General features: G+C 33.9%; 1 long non-coding RNA gene across 1 annotated transcript; it reads right to left on the bottom strand.

Moving 5' to 3' along the window:
* Positions 1-14,205: 14,205 nt before the first annotated feature.
* LOC140007673 (uncharacterized) lies at positions 14,206-20,313 on the bottom strand. Its single transcript, XR_011815027.1, has 2 exons — positions 19,347-20,313; positions 14,206-14,507 (listed from the first exon to the last, which is right to left on the bottom strand). It is a non-coding gene; the product is annotated as an uncharacterized lncRNA (long non-coding RNA).
* Positions 20,314-20,810: the final 497 nt, after the last annotated feature.

The raw sequence follows: 20,810 nt of genomic DNA, 5'->3' as shown, positions 1-20,810 counted from the left end.
TTGACACAAGTCACTACCTAGTGCCCAAGAGGGACTGGTTCACCCCTCACTCTAACACATGTTGACACTATGTTCATCCTAATGCCAGCTAGTCATTTCTAGGAAACCCCATAAATATGGATCTTCCACCTCCATTTTCAGCATCAAAATTTAAAAATCATCTACATAGATTCATAGGAAAGGGAGGCAAAGAATGAGCAAAATGGGAGGTAACAAAGAATATGAAATAAAATAGTGCTCAATCAATAACAAGCTAACTTAATACAAAGAAGATCCGATTGAGTGACCTTTACATTCAGAAAGTTATATGATTGTACTCACTTTAAACATACATATTTAGATCTGCATTCATATATGCATCATTCTAGGCTCATGTGAAAATTGGATCAAATGATGCATGATTAGATGTTTAATTGTGATGATGCATGCCTTTTTTCTCCTAGGACATATCATTGTTCAAATTGCATATGCTTTATACGAGTCCTCTTACTTGTACCTCAGCCGAAAATATCATTTGTTCATTGTAAACTAGGATTGAATTATGCGGCTGAATTTGAGGGAGATTTGCGAAATGTAAGAACAATTTGTTTGAATTGTAAATTTAGACAACTTGGAGATGGATTATCTGAATTTATATTTTTAAAGTTAAAAGTCCATTAACTTTTTATCTTATAACTTAAATATTTTGATTAGTTTTTAATTTAGAATGACTTTAATTGGAGGAAATCTATTATTGCATCAACGTAGATAGGGTTATCTAGATTTATATTTTTTTTGTGAATTGCAAATAGTAATAAACTAGTATTCATCCTATTTGACCTTGAACCTTGAGTTTTACGAGTTGTATTTATAAGTTGCTCAACATTTGCTTTATCTTTGGAGAGAAATATAAGTTGGGGTGGCATATTATCAAAGATGGATTTTTCAACCTTGGTTTGACTATTAAATTTTGATATCTTTGAATTTGGACCTTTAGGAGCCTAAATGATATATTTGGTAAAAAGTTGGATATATGGTTTAAAGAAGTGTTCAAGTAATACTGAAGGATTTTTTTAACCATGTCTCAAGGATGCTGCTTGGTAAGATAAATGTTATTAACAGCATATATATGGATCAATGAAAGCACTTTCAGCAATTCATCGACTACTCTCCGCCAAGTCTTGTTATGTCACTACTGTTGGAGTTTTGCACATTCAAATCAATACTTGAAGCTGCGATTGAAAGAAAAAGAAAAGCTATATACAAATATGTTGATTTGAGTATTATGATGCTAAACTAACTTTGGATCTATTGATGAGCCAAAGTCAAGACAGTCAGAATTTAATATTATATTGCTCTATATTTGACAGACGTATTTTTTTATTGTATCATTAGTAATAATACCTGGATAATTTTTAGGATGAACTGGACCTCTTTCATGTTGTTCTTGATTATATTCAGCTGTTTAATTACTTCACAAGTGTTTGAATAACTCATCTATTTCCTTAAAAACTTCATCTAATGCCACTTCTAGATTTATGCTTTTTCAGACTGCAAAAGGAGTTGCTGATTAATGGATCTTGCGGAGGAATTTATCAAAAAGAAAATCTTGGCTACACTACCTAATATTGTCGTCCATTTGAGAGTTTTACACACTAGACTAGACCTACCAAATACAGTATACACAGTCTCATCAACCAAATCAATGATGTTTATGACATTACCTTTCTGTTTTCTCCTCAATAGTTATGTGTTTGCAAGATATTATCCAGGAATGCATCGTCAATTGCTAAATGTATCTCTTTAATATGCCTCAAGAATGCCTTATTTTCTACAGTTGAATTGCTCAACTTTTGAAAAATAAGAATCTAATATGCCTCAAGAATGCCCCATTTTCCGCACTTGACTTGCTCAACTATTGCTCAACTTTTAACAAACGAGAATCTAATATGCCTCAAGAATGCCTCATTTTCTGCGGTTAAATTGCTCAACTTTTGATAGAATTCAACTAGAGAAACTGCATGTTACTTTTGCCCAAGACTGTCATGTTCCGCAACTAGCTAAGTACAATATGCTCCTTTTGCCAAGACTCGGTAGTTGTAACACCTCGAATCCATGGGTTGGTCCAGGTGACTTTTAAACACTACGAGTTCACAATAGTTAACCCAAGTTCTAAATAATCCAAGGGCCTAGAATTATATACCAACCTTTTCCTATTTTGATGTGGGTTGGCCCAAGTAGGGCTGCAATCGACTTGAGTTCGGTCAACATCGAGATCGAACTGAGTATTAATATGTACGAGTCAAACTCAAGCAGTTATTTGTTAGGTTCGATTGCTTGACAAGTTGCTCGAAAAGCTTGAGTTGATGTGAAATTATAAAAATGTCCTTACCTCAATTAAAATCTAGCTAACTTCGAACTCCTCAAGAGCCAGAGTGTCAAACGAAACTCGAGCTGCTCGCGAACCAGAAATCGAGCCAACCTTGCGAGCCAGTAACTAGTCAAGCTTGAACTTTCCTTTTCCTAAATCGAGTCGAGCTCGAGCTTCCTTTTTTTGGCTCGATAAACTCACACATTAATAAGTACAGCTCGATTCGATAAGTTCAAAATTCAACTCAACTCGACTCATTTACAATCCTAAGCTTAGGTGACTTTTAAACTGAAACTACGGGTTCAAAAGGGTTAATCCAAGTTACTAAATAATCCATGGGCCTAGAATTATATACCAACATTTTCCTTTTACTTTCTTCTGATGTGGGATAGATCCTTATAGATGTGGACCTAGGGATTGGCTCAAGTAACTTTGGAGCTGAAACTACGAGTTCAAAATTGTTGACCCAAGTTACTATGTAACCTATGGGTCTAGAGTTATATGGCAACCCTTTCTTTTCGCTTTCTTTTGATATGGGATAGACCCTCACATTTACTCCCACTTAAGAATTTTGTGTCCTTACAAAACCCATCACAATCCAAACTGTCCATTTAGTCATACTTGAACTTTGTGGTTCCAGTCTAACGTGGCACTTAGCCTCGCAGACTCTAGAGGTGTCTCCCAACATATTTGCCATAGTACTTAGTTTGTAAAATCACAAAGTGCATGCCAATTCGTCAAACATTCGTGCACAAAGCAATAAAATTCTTAAGAATATACAATGACAATTAATAACAATAATTACAAGAAAGATACAAATAGATAAAGGAATCAAGTGGTTAAAACATTTTGTTGTTAGATTCAATAATGTCTCAAGTGATCAATATATCTTGAGATATAGACTTCAAAATTGAAATGTTCAATTCAAATTGTTGAGAACTTTTACTAGGACTCATGGTTAGATTCTTAGAGACTCTAAGTGCTCAAATTGGATATCAATATTATAGAAGAATCAATACTGCATCTGTTGAATTTCAAATTGTATGGCAGTTACCAAAATGACATTATCTCAACTTTACATCTCCAAATGTTATAATCTTATAACCACTAGAAACTCCATTTGACATGTTATAAGTCTTATGAGGGACTTAGTCCCAGATTCACCACTTGATTTCTCCAAAATAGTCCACAAATTACAGCATTTGCCTGAACATCGCTTATAACTTTTAGGTTGGGCAGTTGTACAAGAATCGCTGTATCTTGAGATATATAATTTAGTTAGCTATGATTCTTGAAGATTTAGAAACTAGGTTCAGACTAGAGAAACTCTCATGCTGAGGTCTTTGAGTGATTCTTACATTAACCTACCTAAATAAGCCCCTGAACTTATAGCATGTTTCAGTCCAAAGCTTAGTCAGTCTGCTCGGAGGTTGTTTTTGCACCAGATTTGAATAACAACTAGGTTCAGCACAAGAGAAACCAGAGTGTGATCTTTGTACTGTTACAAAGCCTTATGAGTCTAGTTTTATAAGCAATAAGTGGCATCAGATTTTGAGTTTGCTAGGCCGAGTTATAGGTGATATTGTAAAACTGCACAGGACTGTCTGCAGTAGTCAACAGATGTGGATTTTTTTCCCTTTGGAAGCTAGTCAAGCTTTCGTAGTTGCAAAGCTATTAAATCTCTCAATTGAGCAACAACAGATGCCAATCATTTAAATCTACCATTAATCCATGACTTTCGGTAGAATACTTCTTATTTTATGAACTAAAATGGACAGACCTAAGGATGTCTTAAATCCGTAGAATTATGGCGAACCATTTATAGTTCTTACTTCATGGTAAAAAAAATTAATTTACACGACTGATCTAAAGTTGCTATTGTCTAATACCATTTAGATGCCTCCTAGCGCCTTAGATCAAGTCCCTCAAGATTCAATGTTCCTTACTAACATTTCATACTAGTCCACCATAATGAATCCATAATGAACCACTCAAGTAAGGAATTAGATTTCTATGTATATATTGCTATCATTAGACATAAGCATATAGCATGGGCTGCAATTTGGAGGGATCTAATCTTTCAGAATAACATCCATACAATGAGCAATATCATGAAAGTCAATAATATGCCGATGCATGCATATTCCCCAGCTATCGATTCATACTTCGACATCAAGACATATGCTCAATCTACAGATTATAAAATAGGCAATCAAGTTTGATAAGCCCCAGATTTTTGCATGCCCGTTTTTCCAAACCAACAAATAACAGAACCCCCAAGCGGCAGCCGTACAAGTATAAACTCACAATATGTATCTATATACATCTAAATCAGACAATAGTTTCGCAAAAACATGCATAACTTTAAAAAAATATATTTGACCAAAAACAAACTGGAAACTCATAGCTGATTTCTTTCCTCTAGTGCAAAATTGCCCAAACTTCCCCAACTTCCCTCCTTAGTATAGACCTTCTTGCTAATCCTCTCTGTAAGTGGTTATGTTTCAGACAAAGTAATAGCAAGAAGAAAAATAACGTTTGAAGGATGGAGCTAATGATAGGGGTTCTTCCATGATCTTTGCGTCGCACCCCATTTTTTCGCGATGGAAAAGAAAAAGAGTTTATAAAAAGATGTGATTTATTAATAATAAATGGAAAAGGACCAAGAATAGGACTTAAAAAAAATGCGACAATTTGGATCCAAAATTTAATCTAAAAGGGTTTTGAAAAAAAATTAGGAGTCGTCACTTGGTATCGAGTTTGGGTGTACCAAGTCACCCAAAAAGTGTATTTAAATAAAATAAAATAAAACCCTTTTCGACAACTCCAGGTCTTTGAAAAACAAGAGAAAATGGATCCGGGAGTCACGGTTGAAGAAAATGAAGGCAAAGGTTCGATTAACTCAAACCTAAGGCACCCTTTCAAGCTAGTCTAAGCTAGTTGCGAGGTTTAGTCAAAATTTTCCTAATCTAACCCTTAATTTTATCATATTTGGATGTTTCCTACATGGATGCAAATCTAAATTTATAAAATATCGAAAGGGTCAAAATATCCATTCAAGGGTTTAATGGAACCAATCGCATTAATTGCGAAGGCCAAAATGATTCCTTGAAAGTGTCACGAGTATGCGAATGATGAAATTAAAATAAAAGAAAAGAAATTAAATTATATACATATATAAGTGATCAAAGAAAAAAGGGAATGCAACATAAAGGGTACGGGGGGGCAAAAACTCGTGACATAATTTTCTTATACATTGATTAATAGGGTATTTAAACTAAAAAGTTATAATCACCCATTTCCCATGTTTGAAAAATAATTATCCTAACATGAACAAGCAAATGAATTAGCTTAAATGAGATACAATTCTAAATGACATGATTAGTACCTATAGAGGGTAAGAGATAATATAATAGGGAATATCATGCAAATGAGAAAAGATCCTAAAAATGAAAATATGCATGAAAATGTAATGAATATCACACAAAGATGAATCTAACGCAAGACGGCCTAAAGGGTCTAGTGTTGGACTAGCCCATTTCTAAAAATTCTTACTAGCGTTGGACTAGCAAGTAAACGGAGGGAAAAGCCACAACTAGCGTTGGACTAGTGTGGTGACGTCATGCATCAACAATTCATAGTGAAACAAATAAAGCATAAATGAAAACAAATAAACACATAAAAGCACGTAGCACATAACACGTGAACATAATATCTAGATGCCAAAATCCTAAGAAAAGCGGATAAAACACATAACATATAAGCCACATAAACATGCAACCTATCTATTACATCGGGGAATCTAACTACAATCTAAAATGGGAAAGATATGATAAAATAAAATTAGTTATCCTATCTATTACATTTTTGAGGTATTTAAATGCCTCTCGAATAATTATAAAAATTAACTAAATAAATAAAATATAAGAAAATTTCAATGAACATTTAAATCCAATAAATAAAGCATATAAAAATATATAAACACATAGGAACACATAGGAGCACATTAGAGCACGTAATTGACATTAAAATAATAAAAATACGAATACCTCCCGTTTGAAGTGGTGACTAAATAGAGTCAAATTGTCCTATTTATACTCACAATGAACAAAAGAATCATGGCACCAATTTAATTGAAAAAAAATAATAATAAAAGTACTAAATTCACACTAATATGTCAAACGTAAAGAAATTTAAGAAAATCTAAAAATTACAAGTTAAACATACTCAAAAGTAACATAATTAACTATTAAAGAAAAGACGCAATCATAATAAAGAGAGTCAAAATTCACCAAAGACTGATTTGCAAAAAATTGAAAAAACTTTTGGGGACAAAAATTATATTTTCTAAAGTTTAGGGGTCAGAATTAAATGAAAGATAAAATTAAGGGACCCTAGTGCAATTAATATAAGGGCCTAGGTGAAAGGAATTTAAAATGTTCTGGGCCACAGTAAAACTACTCCAAAGATCAGGGACCAAAGTACAAATCGTAACCAGATGTTCTTAAAAAAACAGGCCACTATGCCATTCTCTATTTTTTCCGGGCCAAAGGCCATTCGGCCCAAACAAAAGCTCAAGCCAAAATACCCAGGCCAGCCCGTCTTTTATCACTTAAGCCTAACCAAAAAAATGCATGGCTCTGACCTTCTAGCCCAACCAAAAACCAAGAGAAATAAATCAAAATCCAACCAAAATAACCACAAGCCTACTAAAAAATTAGCCCAATTCTTTTCCTTTTTTTCTTCTTCTTTTCTTTTCTTTCTTCCCCATTCGTTTCTTCTTCTCCTCTGGCCATCCGAAACTCACTTCAATTGGCGACCATGGTGGCCACTGGTGGCGCCGCTGCCACCGGACCGCCGCCGCTGGCAGCCGCCGGCGACCTCTCTGGTTACCAAAATTTCTCAAAATACATCTCCCCACTCCATTTTTCGCGCAGATTCCATTTTCGGAGTTAGTTTTAACAAAAATTGACCCTAAAGTGGCCAAAATGACAAAAGACAGACCCGTTTTTATTTCTTTAAATCACCCTATCTTTCATCAAAAATTATAAAAATCATGCCATAACACTCCTTACAACTTATACAATATTACTATGACTTTAATTTGGCAAGAAAACAACATAAAGAGACTAGAATAAAGCAAAACAGCCCTTAAAATTCGTTTTTTCCATTTTGGCATTTTTTCAATCAGTTAACATGCATATACAAAAATAATCTTTCTTCTCCTCAGTCTAATCTTGGACATGCCCAACAACATCACAACAACAAAACCAACAAAAGAAAGGGACAAAGCAGCACCTAAACATGCTTTTAATCTAATTAATTAAGGAAAAGAAAAACTGGAAAAAAGAAAACAAAATGTACCTCAATGAAGGTTGTAGTCCTTTGCCGAAGAATTTGATGAAATCGGCAAACTCCAATAACTTAACCCATAACTGCCTTTCTTTTTGTGTTTGAGTTTTTGTGGAAGAAAAATGGGTAGAGGGAGCCGTGAGAAGAGTGAGGGAGTGGAGAGTGCTTCTTGTTTCTTTTTCTTTTTTTTTTTTTGGTCTTGTCTGTTGAGAGACAAGAGAGAGCCGAAAGAGTCCTTTAGGAGCCAAAAAAAATGGAGAGTTGGTTTTTTTTTTTTCTTGTTCTGGCTTGTCTGATGGCCGTCCAGAGAGCAGAGAACCGAGAGGGACTTGTAGCCAAAGTGGAGCTTGTGTGTTGGATTTGCCAAAATGATGATTTCTTAGCTAATGAAAAGAAAGGTGCATGACAATTGAGCGTGGAATGGGTTAAAAGTTGTTTTGGTAGGGAAAATGATGAAAATGATTTCTTGATTTTTCTCTTTTGTTTTGTGTTTTTTTTTCTTTTTTCAAAAACAAACCTACAAAAATGAGAAAATCACACATTAATATATATTAAAAATAATAATAATAATAATAACTTATCAAATAGATAAAATTTCATGAAAACATTAAAAATTAACAAAAATTTGGTGTCTACACTTTGCAAAGCACTTGTCACGGTCAATTTGCCACTTGTTAAAACCCCACCTCCATTCAGTCCCTGATTTTGCCAGAACTAGACAACAACTGTTTCATTCTTTTTTTCCTTTTTTTTTAATCTAAACACCTAATAGTTTGAACTTGGGTTGGGCTTCATTGGTGTAGTTATAAATTTTGGGCTGCTAAATTTAATGCATATACAATTGGACTTGATTAGTCCAATATAAAGTAACTAGTTAAATAAATCCAATACACACAAAACATTCAATCTAGCAATCAACTTAAAAGCAGTACAACAAAATAACTTACTAATTTAGTTTATAAAATAATTTTTTCTAAGGATGAAGGTTATATTTTATTACATAAAATTATATTTAACTTTATAATTGAGCGGAAGTAACTATGGTCTCACAATTCACTCCCGCTAAAAAAAAAATCTCATCCTCAAAATTTACCTTTCTTTTCATCAAATAAAGAAGGAAATGTACATTTCTTTTCCTCCTCCATTTCCCACGTTGCCTCTTCTACACCGTGGTTGTTCCATAAAACTTTAACAAGTGAAATTTTCTTAGTCCTAAACTCCTTTAATTTTCAATCTAGGATATGAAGTGGCCTCTCCTCAAACGATAGATTGCATTGAAGTTTTTTATTGTCATTTAGTATTGGAATTTCCATTTTGTTAATTCATCAAAAACACCATCTTGCCGTACTAGACAGCAACATTGTGCTGTCATTCAATAAAACTACACTATGGTAAATAATTGACATTTTGTTTCGCGATTCAATGCTATTCTTTTTTCTGCTAGTGAAATTTTTGAATTTTTTAATAATCAACTGCATTTTCAATAATTTGTGGCATAAAAATTGGAAATATGATCTTTAGATCTCTTTAAAGCTATAAAACAAGATGTAGTTATCAAAAAATAGTTTAGCCCTGCCAAAAAAAAATTGCTTCCTTTATATGGGAAAAGTATTCAAATTTTTAAAAAATCGAACCATTCTTGTTTGAAAACTAAATCATTGCCACTCGATTCAGTACTACTCTTTATTGCACTCATGAAAATTTTGAAATTTTTGCTAATCAACTGCATTTTCAATAATTCATGGCACAAAAATGGGAATTGTGATTTTCAAATCACTTTTGACTAGTAAAACTAGATGTATTGTCAAGAAATAGTTTTGACCCGCAAAAAATAAAATAAAATTTTGCTTCCTTATGAGAAAGGTTTTCATATTTTTGAAGAATCGACCCATTCTCGTTTTGGAAACCAAATGATTGCCACTCGTTGTCCTTTTGTATTGGAATTCCATTTTTCACTAATTATTATTCAAAATGCTAATTCATTCATTAAAAGCACAATTTTACCACACTAGATAGCAAAATTGTACTATTATTTAATAAAAAATGCACTATGGTAAGTAACTGACATTTTATTTCTCGATTTAATACTATTCTTATTTGTAATTGTGAAAGTTTTTAGTTTTTCATTGACAAACTTCATTTTTAGTAATTTGTGGTGCAAAAATCGTAATTATGATTTTCAGATCACTTTTAAATTGTAACACTAGCAGTAGTTTCAAGAAATAGTTTTGCAATGTCAAAAGACAAAATTTTGCTTCTCTAATTGAGAAATTATTTGAATTTTTGAAAAATCGAACCATTCTTATTTTGGTCACAAAATCATTGCCACTCTCAAATTTTATCGTTGTTTCGTATTAGAATTTCCATTTTTCACTAATTATTATGGGGAAATGCTGATTAATTTGCCAAAAACATCATCTTGCCGTACCAGACAGCAAAATTGTGCTTTCATTCAACAAAAATTGCACTACGGTAAATAATTGGCATTTTGTTTCACTATTCAATATTATTTTTTTTTCTACTCATGAAATTTTTGAGCTTTTCACTAATCAACCGGGTTTTCAATAATTTGTGGCACAAAATTTGGAATTATGATGTTTAGATCTCTTTTAAACTATAAAACTAGTCTTAGTTGTCAAGAAATAGTTTTGCCCTGCCAAAAAATAAAATGTTGCTTCCTTTAAATGAGAAAGTATTCAAATTGGTGAAAACTTGAACCATTCTAGTTTTTGAGATCAAATCATTGCCACTCGTTGTCCTTTTGTGTTGGAATTCCATTTTTCACTAATTATTATATGAAAATGCTAATTAATTCATTAAAAGCACAATTTTGCAAAACCAAATAGCAAAATTGCACTGTCATTCAATAAAATTATGCTATGGTAAGTAACTGAATTTTGGTTTCTCGATTTAATACTAGTGTTATTTGTACTTGTGAAAATTTTTAGTTTTTCACTAATCAACTTCGTTTTCAATAATTTGTGATGCATAAATCGGAATTACAATTTTTAGATCACACCATAGTTGTCAGGAAATAGTTTTGCACTGTCAAAAAATAAAATTTTGCTTCTCTAATTGAGAAAATTATTCAAATTTATGAAAAAAAATGAACCTTCCTCATTTTGGACACAAAATCGATGCCACTCTCAAATTTTATTGTCATTTTGTATTGGAATTCCCATTGTCATTAATTATTATGGGGAATGCTGATTAATTCGTCAAAAACACCATCTTGCCATACTAGACAGCAAATTATGCTATCATTGAACAAAAGTTGCACTACGGTAAATAATTGACATTTTGTTTCGTGATTCAATACTATTCGTTTTTGTACTAGTGAAATTTTTTAGTTTTCCACTAATCAACTGCATTTTCAATAATTTGTGGCACAAAAAGTGGGAATTATGATGTTGAGTTCACTGTTGAGCTATTAAACTAGTCATAGATGTCAAGAAATAATTTTGCTTGGACAAAAAAATAAAATTTTGCTTCCTCTAAATGAGAAAAGTATTCAAATTTGTGAAAATCGAACCATTCTCATTTTGGAAACCAAATAATTGCCACATGTTGTCCTTTTGTATTGGAATTCCATTTTTCACTAATTATTATGTGAAAATGTTAATTAATTCATTAAAATCACAATTTCGCAACACCAGATAGCAAATTTATTCTGTTATTCAAAAAAAAGACACTCCAATAAGTAACTAACATTTGGTTTCTCAATTTAAATACTATTTTTATTTGTGCTCGTGAAATATTTTAGTTTTTCACTAATCATCATTGATTTCAATAATTTGTGGTGCAAAAATTGGAATTACGATTTTTAGATCACTTTTAAACTGTAACACTAGCTGTAGTTATGAAAAGTCAAACCTTTCTCGTTTTGGACACAGAATCGGTGCCATTCTCAAATTTTATTGTTGTTTTGTATTTGAATTTCCATTTTCACTAATTATTATGGGGAAATACTGATTAATTCATCAAAATCACCATCTTGCCGTACCAGATAGTAAATTTGTGCTGTTATTCAACAAAAAATTGCACGACGATAAATAATTGACATTTTGTTTTGGATTCAATGCTATTTTTTTTCTACTCGTGAAATTTTGAATTTTTCAATAGTCAACTACGTTTTCAGTAATTTGTGGCACAAAAATGGGAATTGTAATGTTTAGATCACTTTTAACCTGTAAAACTAGCCGTAGTTGTCAAGAAATAGTTTTGCCCTGCCTAATAATAAAATTTTGTTTTCTTTAAATGAGAAAAGTTTTCAAATTTGTGAAAAATCGAGCCGTTCTCATTTTGGAAACCAAATCATTGCCACTCATTTTCTTTTTGTATTGGAATTCCATTTTTCACTAGTTACTAGACGAAAATGCTAATTAATTCATTAAAAGCACAAATTTGCCACACTAGATAACAAAATTGTACTATCATTCAATAAAACTGCACAACGGTAAGTAATTGATATTTGGTTTCTAGATTTAATACTATTCTTATTTGTACTCATGAAATCTTTTTAGTTTTTCACTTATCCACTTCATTTTCAATAATTTGCAGTGCAAAAATTGGAAGTACGATTTTTGGATCACTTTTAAATTGTAACACTAGTCTCAGTTGTCAAGAAATACTTTTGCAATGCCATAAACTAAAATTTTGCTTCTCTAATTGAGAAAACTATTCAAATATATGAAAAATCGAGCCTTTATCATTTTGGACATCAAATCATTGCCACTCTCAAATTTTATTGTCATTTTGTATTGGAATTTCCAATTTTCACTAATTATGATGGGGAAATGTTGATTAATTCACCAAAAACACCATCTTGCTAAACTAGACAGCAAAATTGTGTTGTCATACAACAAAAATTGCACTACGGTAAATAATTGACATTTTATTTGACGATTCAATGCTATTCATTTTTGTACTCATGAAATTTTTGAGTTTTCACTAATCAGATGTGTTGTCAATAATTTGTGTCACCATAGAGTATAGGTGTTAAGTGTTGGTAACACCTATCTGGACACCTATCAAGCCATGGATACGTGCCCTGCCACATGTGACTATAAAGGAGGACGATGGCAACAATTCTGTTATTTATAAATTGGTCCCTCAATTTTTGGAGAACAGCATTCAGGCCATAGGAAGTTCAAGTTGTCAGCATTCAGGACTTTTGCCATGTAATATCATTTAAGTAAATGTCTTGAGCTTTTAATGTCTATTTACTTAAGACATTACATGTAAATAAGCAAGTATCCCTAATTTGAATTCAATAAAAACAGTTTTCAAGGCCAAATTCCTCATGGATAGAGCCTTTAATGAATCAAAAGGTTCACAAATGCATTCAAATTCGACACATTGTATTTGAAAAAGGATCGATCATATATTATATGAATCGAGCTCGACCACAATATTTGGCTCAATTATTAATTGAGCCAAATATGAGTATATTCACAAATACTTGAGCTTATTTGTGGGCATAAGCTGTAGTTAATTAAAAATTATAAAATTTTAGGAGATATTTATCTACCCACTTTTATCCTTAGAAAAAAAAACTAATAATTCTAGAATATATATATATATATATATATATATATATATATATATATATATATATATCACAATTACAAGAGACTAGGGTTTCTCATCTAGTGCCCACACATATACTGCCTCTCTCTTTCTTGTCACCTCTCCTTTCTCATAGATAATCATCAAACAACCAAATAAAAAAAAAAAATCCTCTTTTCTGACTCCCCCCTCTTTAAGAACTTTTGGATCTTGGCATGGTAAGTTCATATCCATTCTTTTTCTTTTTTTTTAGTTTATATTTCTTTGCCTCTATTTTCATCTCCTTTTTCAATTATTGAGTGTTAGTGTTTTAATAGTTAATTTTTGCCTATTAATATAGATTCGATGTAACTTGATTGACTGGGAGGCTTGGAAAAGTCGATGTGCTCTGCAATTGTTCAGTCTCTTGAAAACCCAACATTGTAATCAACTTAGGTATGTAATCTTTTGTGTATATACATCTTTTCTCCATTTCTAAGTCTATTGCCAAATGAGTTATTATAGTGGTTTAAATTTTTTTTAATTTTATTTGTAAGGCAGTGATTTGGATTTTTTTTTTTTTTTGGCAAACCTCATATATGGGGGTGGGATGCTAGGCCAATTTTATTAAAACTAAAAACAAGCTTGAGGTGGGCCAAATTTGGCCTTATAGAAGGGAAAGTGGGCCGAAAATAACGATGAGTATTACTCCCTACATTATAAGCACTAATTGAAGACATCTGCATATTATCCAGAAGTAAAATTGCTTTTGTAGCTGTCGACAGCTCAGAGACTGAGAGGAAAACCTTATCCGAAGGTAAATCTGTGACAGCCCCACCTCCCCCTAAGGCAAACCAAAGGGTTCGGCGGACCGCCTGCCCAACTCTCGCCGGGACTTACTACAGTTCTCAAATAAAATACATCACTCACATCCAATAACATATGGTACAACCTCAAGAATAAACGAAATAACATTTTTCAAACTTAGAACGAAATAAGATACATTACAAATCTCAAGTAAAGGTATCATTCCCCGAATAAGACAAAAGTCCTTAGTTCTCCAATAATTACAATTACAATATCAGTCCCAAATATTACACCAAATACTTATCAAGTGAATCGAATTCAAATTATATATGAGATATCCCTTCAGGCACTAATAACTCAATACAAGCGCTTCCTTTGGCCTCGAGCCCTGTGGGGAAAAAAATTATTTTTGGGAGTCACTAATTAAGCCTCAGAACTTCCACTTCCAAACCTGTTAAGAAAAACAAATTGGGGTGAGCTAACGCTCAGTGAGGCCAAGGAAAAAACATGCAAGCATGCGAGCAAAGACACAATATAAAGCAATAACTTGAGTAACAAATAACTGAGAAACATTAAGCAAGTAGGGAATTTAATCACAATAAAAGGATACGGGAGCTCTCAGGAGCTAATCCACGCGCGATCTAAGCTCAGGTAGTTGACCCTCCGTCAACTTTCATAGTTATCTATGTAGAACTCCACTTACTACCTCCAACCACTATGACACCCTCTTGAATCTGTAACCAAACAAGCATGTAGGTGGTATCACTTAACAAGTATACCTAGCAAGACCCCTTATTTGGATCAAACTATAATACTTCCCAAGGTTCACCAAGTTTCTCGATCAAACCCTTGCCGGCTCGAGTTACAAGGCTAGCCAATGGGTTGGGGCGTCCCCCCCATTCACTTTTAGGTCGATGAAATGAAGCTCCAATCGACAAGATTTGGTCATAGCATTGAGACGAGATGAGCGGTACCTCCTACCCTAAAAGGGCATGATACATTCTGCCGCTCAATGCTCGCGAAAAACACTTTCATTTGCAATCACATATAACACATATCACTTATCAAGCAAGCAATTTCATGAAAGAGATGACAAGGGCGATAAAGTATACCCTTGCCTCATTAACTAGCAAGTACGAGAAACCTTTCATTTAAACACTTCACATGCACTTAATACTCACCAAAAGTCATGAGAGAGAGAAAAAAAAACGAAGCGGCTAAACGAGTTCTTCGAAATTCTCGTATTCATCTGAGACATGTATAATTATGATCATTCACGTGCATATTCAAGACCAAGCAAAAATATCAAGTCATTTTCATGTTTATTGTAAAAATCAGGAAACTGGAGGTTTATGGCAGAAACCTTTAGAAAATCGTAAATTAATATTTACAAGTCCAAAATTTGCATAGTTGATACCGTTGGAAACCTAATTGAAAGGGCTAAAACTTTGTAGAAGACACCTTGATGAGATTCCATACGGATTTTGCCCAGTTTTTCCGTCAATAGACTGCTACAGTAAAATGCAGGGCAGGGAAAATTCTGTTTTTCCAGCGGACTTGGAAAAATCACCCAAAATCACAGAAAATGAGTTAGCCCCTGAAATTTACATGGATTATAGCCTTATGTGTCTAGTTTCAAACCAAACAAACAGGGCTTGATTTGGAGTGGTATGCACCAAAAGATAACCTTTTTCCCGAAACTGGTCTGATGTTCCAGAAAGCAAATTTCCAGTTTTCACTTTAACAAGTTCACTCCTTTCTTTTCCTTTGAAGAGCTAATCAGTTTACTCAACCCAAATACACTTAAAATCCATTATTTTGGCAAAACTTTAACTCAAATAAAAGCTCCAAAAATCTGAAATTTTGTCCCAAAAATTTCGGCCAACATGAAAGATTCAAAACAGAAATTTTTCCTCTTACTATACTTAAACACACACAAATTCATCCATCCAAATTAAGGAATACCTTACAATAATTAACAAGCCAAAAATGTAATAAAACAAGATTTATTACATATATACATCCAATCACATATTACACATCCAATATCGAAATATTGAGACCTAGATCAAGTGCAACAAGGTACACCCCCATCTAAGTCTCATTTAATCACATTTAATCACATAAGGCAACTAATACAATAAATCCCAATTGCTCAAATCAAACACATGTCCTTAGGTGAGTGCGATAAAATACACACACACCTTATAAAGAGAATATAGTTCACAAATCCATTTAGCAAATCCTTTTAGTAACGGCAAATACATTTAAATAAACAAAGGGGCACATTTAACTAAAATACTTGAGGAAAGATTTTAACAAATAAGAAACACTCACCAATCACCGCTCATGATCCCCATTCACCACAATTGGTTATTGTCCAAATCCAATTCCTAAAACACAAAGTTCAATATCACATATCACTGTCACCTTTTAGTAATTTAAGCACAACTCGAGCTACACTTATCGGATTGAAACAAACAATATACCGTTTCGAAGCTAAGACATAGCTCTACAATTCTCATGAAGACATCTCAACTCAGTTCCCACCCTAACCTAGCCAAATTTACCCAAACAGCCCCCAAATTTTCCAGTTCCAAGCTCACTGTGAAATTCAACTAGCAGCCCTGATTCATTCAATCATATCTCAGCACACACAACTCCGATTCAGGTAATTCCAAAACCATTTGAAATCTAAGATACAAGGCTACAATTCTTAAGAAGGCATCAAAAACTAATTCATCCATCTTTCCAGCCAAACGAAGCAATTACGGAGGCAGATTATCATGTTTGACAAAAACAGGGCAGCAGGGGTAAAATAGTCATTTCACAAGGTACCCTGTTCTGATTGAGCTGAAATCTATAGGCATAATCTATACTCAATTCTATACAACTTCCATGTTTTGTTCTAAGGCTAATTCAGCCTCCATCATACCTGAATATTCAAGCCAATTTCAGACAAGAAATCTGGAACAGTAATCAAAACTGCCAAATTCATTCAATTAATTTCAACCCATGAATTTCCAGCTATGAAATCAGTTCCTAGCTTAGTAACTCCAACTTCTAGTTACTACTACAAGCTATACCATAAAAATTGAGAGCTAGGAAGTCAAGTTACCTTTCAATCTTCAAGAAACAAAGTTGGACAGAGATGATGAAGACAGCCAGCAGTCAATCGTTCCTTCTCCTTGCTTTCACACATAATTGGAGGGATAAATGGTTGATTGAATTCCCAGATTTCCTCTTGCTTTTCTCCCTTTTCCTCTCTATTTTCTCTCGCTCTCTCACTGCTCTCTCTCTCTCTCCCCCTTTTTCTTGTCCAGCTTGCCCGACTTCCCCTCCCCTCTCTTTCTTTTATGTTGTTTACTTTGCTTAACTAGGAAGGCTTGATCTATTTAGAGTAGAGTCAAAGTCTTCTTTTCCTTTCTTTTCTTTTGGTTCCTTTTTTTTTTCTTGCTCCCTCCCGGCTCTCCTCCTCTTTGTCTCTTGTTGTTTTTGGTCTTGTCTTGGTTAATATAACTTAGTCAAAGTGCCAAGTTAAATCTAAGTTTTGCTTTTGTCTCTTGGTCAATTTTGTCAAGCTTCAACTTCTAACCACAATTAAATCGAAAATTAAATTTTTGGACCCTCACAAAATCAATGTTGCAAGCCTATCTGCAGTGGAGTTTGCCTCACGTAAAACATGAGTAATAGATGCCTTGGCTAAGAAAAGAGATCACCTCACCCGACAAAGCTTGTTATATAAAGGCCATGATGCCAATGAGCCAGACTTGATCAACTAAACGAAAAGCTGTGAATCAACTTCCACCTAAAAAGAAGGCAAATTCCTCCCAAGACATAACTGGAGTCCATGAAGCAGAGATAAGCATTCAGCCATAAGCACACTTCCTTCTCCAAACTTTTTATAATATGCAAAGATCATTCTACCATCATGGTCACGTAGGACTCCGCCACTGAAAGCCCGTCCATTGTGCACACTTCCATTCGTGTTTAGCTTAAACTGAGGAAAGGCTAGCTTGCTTCAGATGACCAAGCACCATCTCTTGGTTACAAGGTGAGGAACCACCATGTTAGCCCATACACAATCTGAATCTCCTACAAAATGCGACTTCCTATAGGTTCGCGCCGAGCCTAGTTGGTCCGTAAAGGCATTAACCAAAAAAGATCACTTTCTGTGCACTATAGTCCTCACTTCGAAAACGTGAATTATTCCTGGTGTGAAGCCCCCACCTCTCCTTAGGGAGAACCCTAGAGTATCAGCGGAATGCCTGCTCAACTCTCGTCAGGACTCACGAGCTCATTCAAGCTTAATAAAGAACCACAAGTCAACCATCAACTTAATTAAGAAATACTTCGAATATACAAGTCCAAAACTCCCAAGTATACCATTACAATTACAATCTAAAATACCCAAGTATAACAAAATTTACTCTTTAATGGTCTCCAATAACATACAAAAGTATACTAGCTTCAACCAAAAGTCGCTAGTCTAGAATCACCAACTTCCACCTCTAAAGCCTATTAAGGAAAACAAACTTAAAGGAATGAGTTAACGCTCAGTGAGATCAGGAAAATTAAGCAAGCAAGCAAGTAGCACCAATTAATCAAATAGCATTCTTGAAAGCAATTTTAACATAAACTTTCATTTAAGTGCACAAGTAAGAAATAAATACACATAGAAGGATACAGGAGCTCTCAGGAGCTATTTCCACGTCTCGATCGATTCAAGCCATTCGGGGTTGACTCTCCGTTAATTCAAGTAACAACAAGACTGTAGCGCTCCACTTACTTCCTCCATCCAACATAACACCCACTCGAATCCGGAACCAAACACGCATGAGATGACAATACTATTCGAGTACGCCAAGCGAGATCTCAAAAGATCAAACTATTAAATTTTTCAAGGTTCACCAAGCTTCTCAACCAAGCTCTTGCCGGCTCGAGTTACAAGGTTAGCCAATGGGTTGGGGCGTCCCCACAAGCATGATGGTCGACGAGACAATGTTTAAATCGATTTAGAATCGTTCATAGCACTGAATTGGGATGAGCGGCACCTCCCACCCGAATAGGGCGTGGTACATTCTACCGCTCAGTGCTTACGAGTGAAAACATGTTCAAGTACAAATGCAAGTCATATACATTCATTTAACAAGTATCATTTAATTAAGAGAGAGAGAGAGAGGATGAGGGCCGTAAAATACACCCTCGCCTCGGCAAGTTCACATATCATATAGCACTTGTACAAATATCATTTCAATCATAACAACATTGAACTGTATTTGACACTCACCAAGAGCCAAGAGCAAAACAAGAGCAAAGCGACAGATCAGACAAGCTCCTCAGCGTCCTCGTGACCACCTAAGACATGCACAATCATGATTACCTAGGTACTCGACCAAGGCTAATACGAAAAATATTTTCTTGCTATCCACTCTCACGGTTACAAGTTCAAGTCAAGTTAAAGGAATTTTTCTCGTTAAATCATTAAAATAATACTCAAAGAGAACTCAAATGTCATTTTCGATTCAAGTCTTGGCAAGAACTCTTAGTTCCAAAAGAAAGTACCATATTTACTTTCAACACGAAAATCGAGAAAAGGGTAAATAGTTTTCATCTCTCAAAACTTCTAGTCTTACGCCCAAACTTTAGAATATAAGGAGCATTCACATTTTCTAAACTAATGGAGTGAAAATGCATCAAAACTCCACTCATTTCCATAGTATATGTCAAAGCTAAAGGTTCCAAGTTTCGAGTTTAAGACTAGTGAAATTCTCCAAGAATTACTCTAGTTAAAACGCTCCATTTTTAGAGTTCAATCTCATGAAAATCAAGGGCATAAGACTAGGGGTTGAAATCCATTTCTCAAGTATGAAATGAGATGCAATTAACAAGGAAAATTAGGCAACCAAGAAACGCATCAAGAGTGGTTTAATCCTTTGAAAATCAAGATTCAAAATAAAGGTCTAATGTTCAAAAAAACCTTGTATCCAACCATGAAATCAAACTTAAAACGAACTAACAATCTCAAAGGAAAGTTAAAAGTTTTTAAAAGAGCATTTTGCTTGAAACCAGAAAATTCCAGCTTGTGTGACACCACTTGGAAAAATCATAACTCTAGTTTTGTAAGTCCAAAAATTGGAAACTTTATACCTTTGGAAACTAAATTTAATGTACTAAAACTCTCTAGAAAACATTATTCTCATATTCAAACTCGAAATCATTCATATTTGAGCTCAAATTCACTGTTCTAGACAGAACAGAGCAAAACAAGCTTGCAATTTCAGTAAACTTTAGAAAATTGAAAAAATTCATAGAAATAGAATCAATTCTTGAAATTTATACCACTGAAAGAACTCTAAATTTAGTTTCAAATGCAATAAACTGAACTCAATTTGGACCTTTCTACACCAAAATACAACAGTTTTTGGAAAGCTGATTTTTGGAACCTGTTTCATGAAATTTCCACTTTTGGAGCACTTGACATAGTTTCAAAATCTGGTCATAACTTGTAAGGCCTGGAGCAACCCAATGAGTACAAACAATTTCACAATGATGCACAAAAATATATCAAATTTAAGCACAATAAAGAAAACTTAATTAAAGAGAAAAGATAAGAAATGCAAACCAAATATCAGTCCAATAGCCTCTTCAATTGATGGCGATGCTAACCAAGATGTACAAGTGAAGGCTCACTCCTTCCTCACCCCAAACACTCTTTGGTTGAGCCAAGGAGTTTTACAACTATTCTAGTTAA

This window comes from Coffea arabica, chromosome 5c (genome assembly GCF_036785885.1).
Source record: "Coffea arabica cultivar ET-39 chromosome 5c, Coffea Arabica ET-39 HiFi, whole genome shotgun sequence".
Classification (NCBI taxonomy): Eukaryota; Viridiplantae; Streptophyta; class Magnoliopsida; order Gentianales; family Rubiaceae; genus Coffea; species Coffea arabica.
Note: the sequence above shows the minus strand (reverse complement) of the source record. Positions and strands in the feature narration are given on the sequence as shown.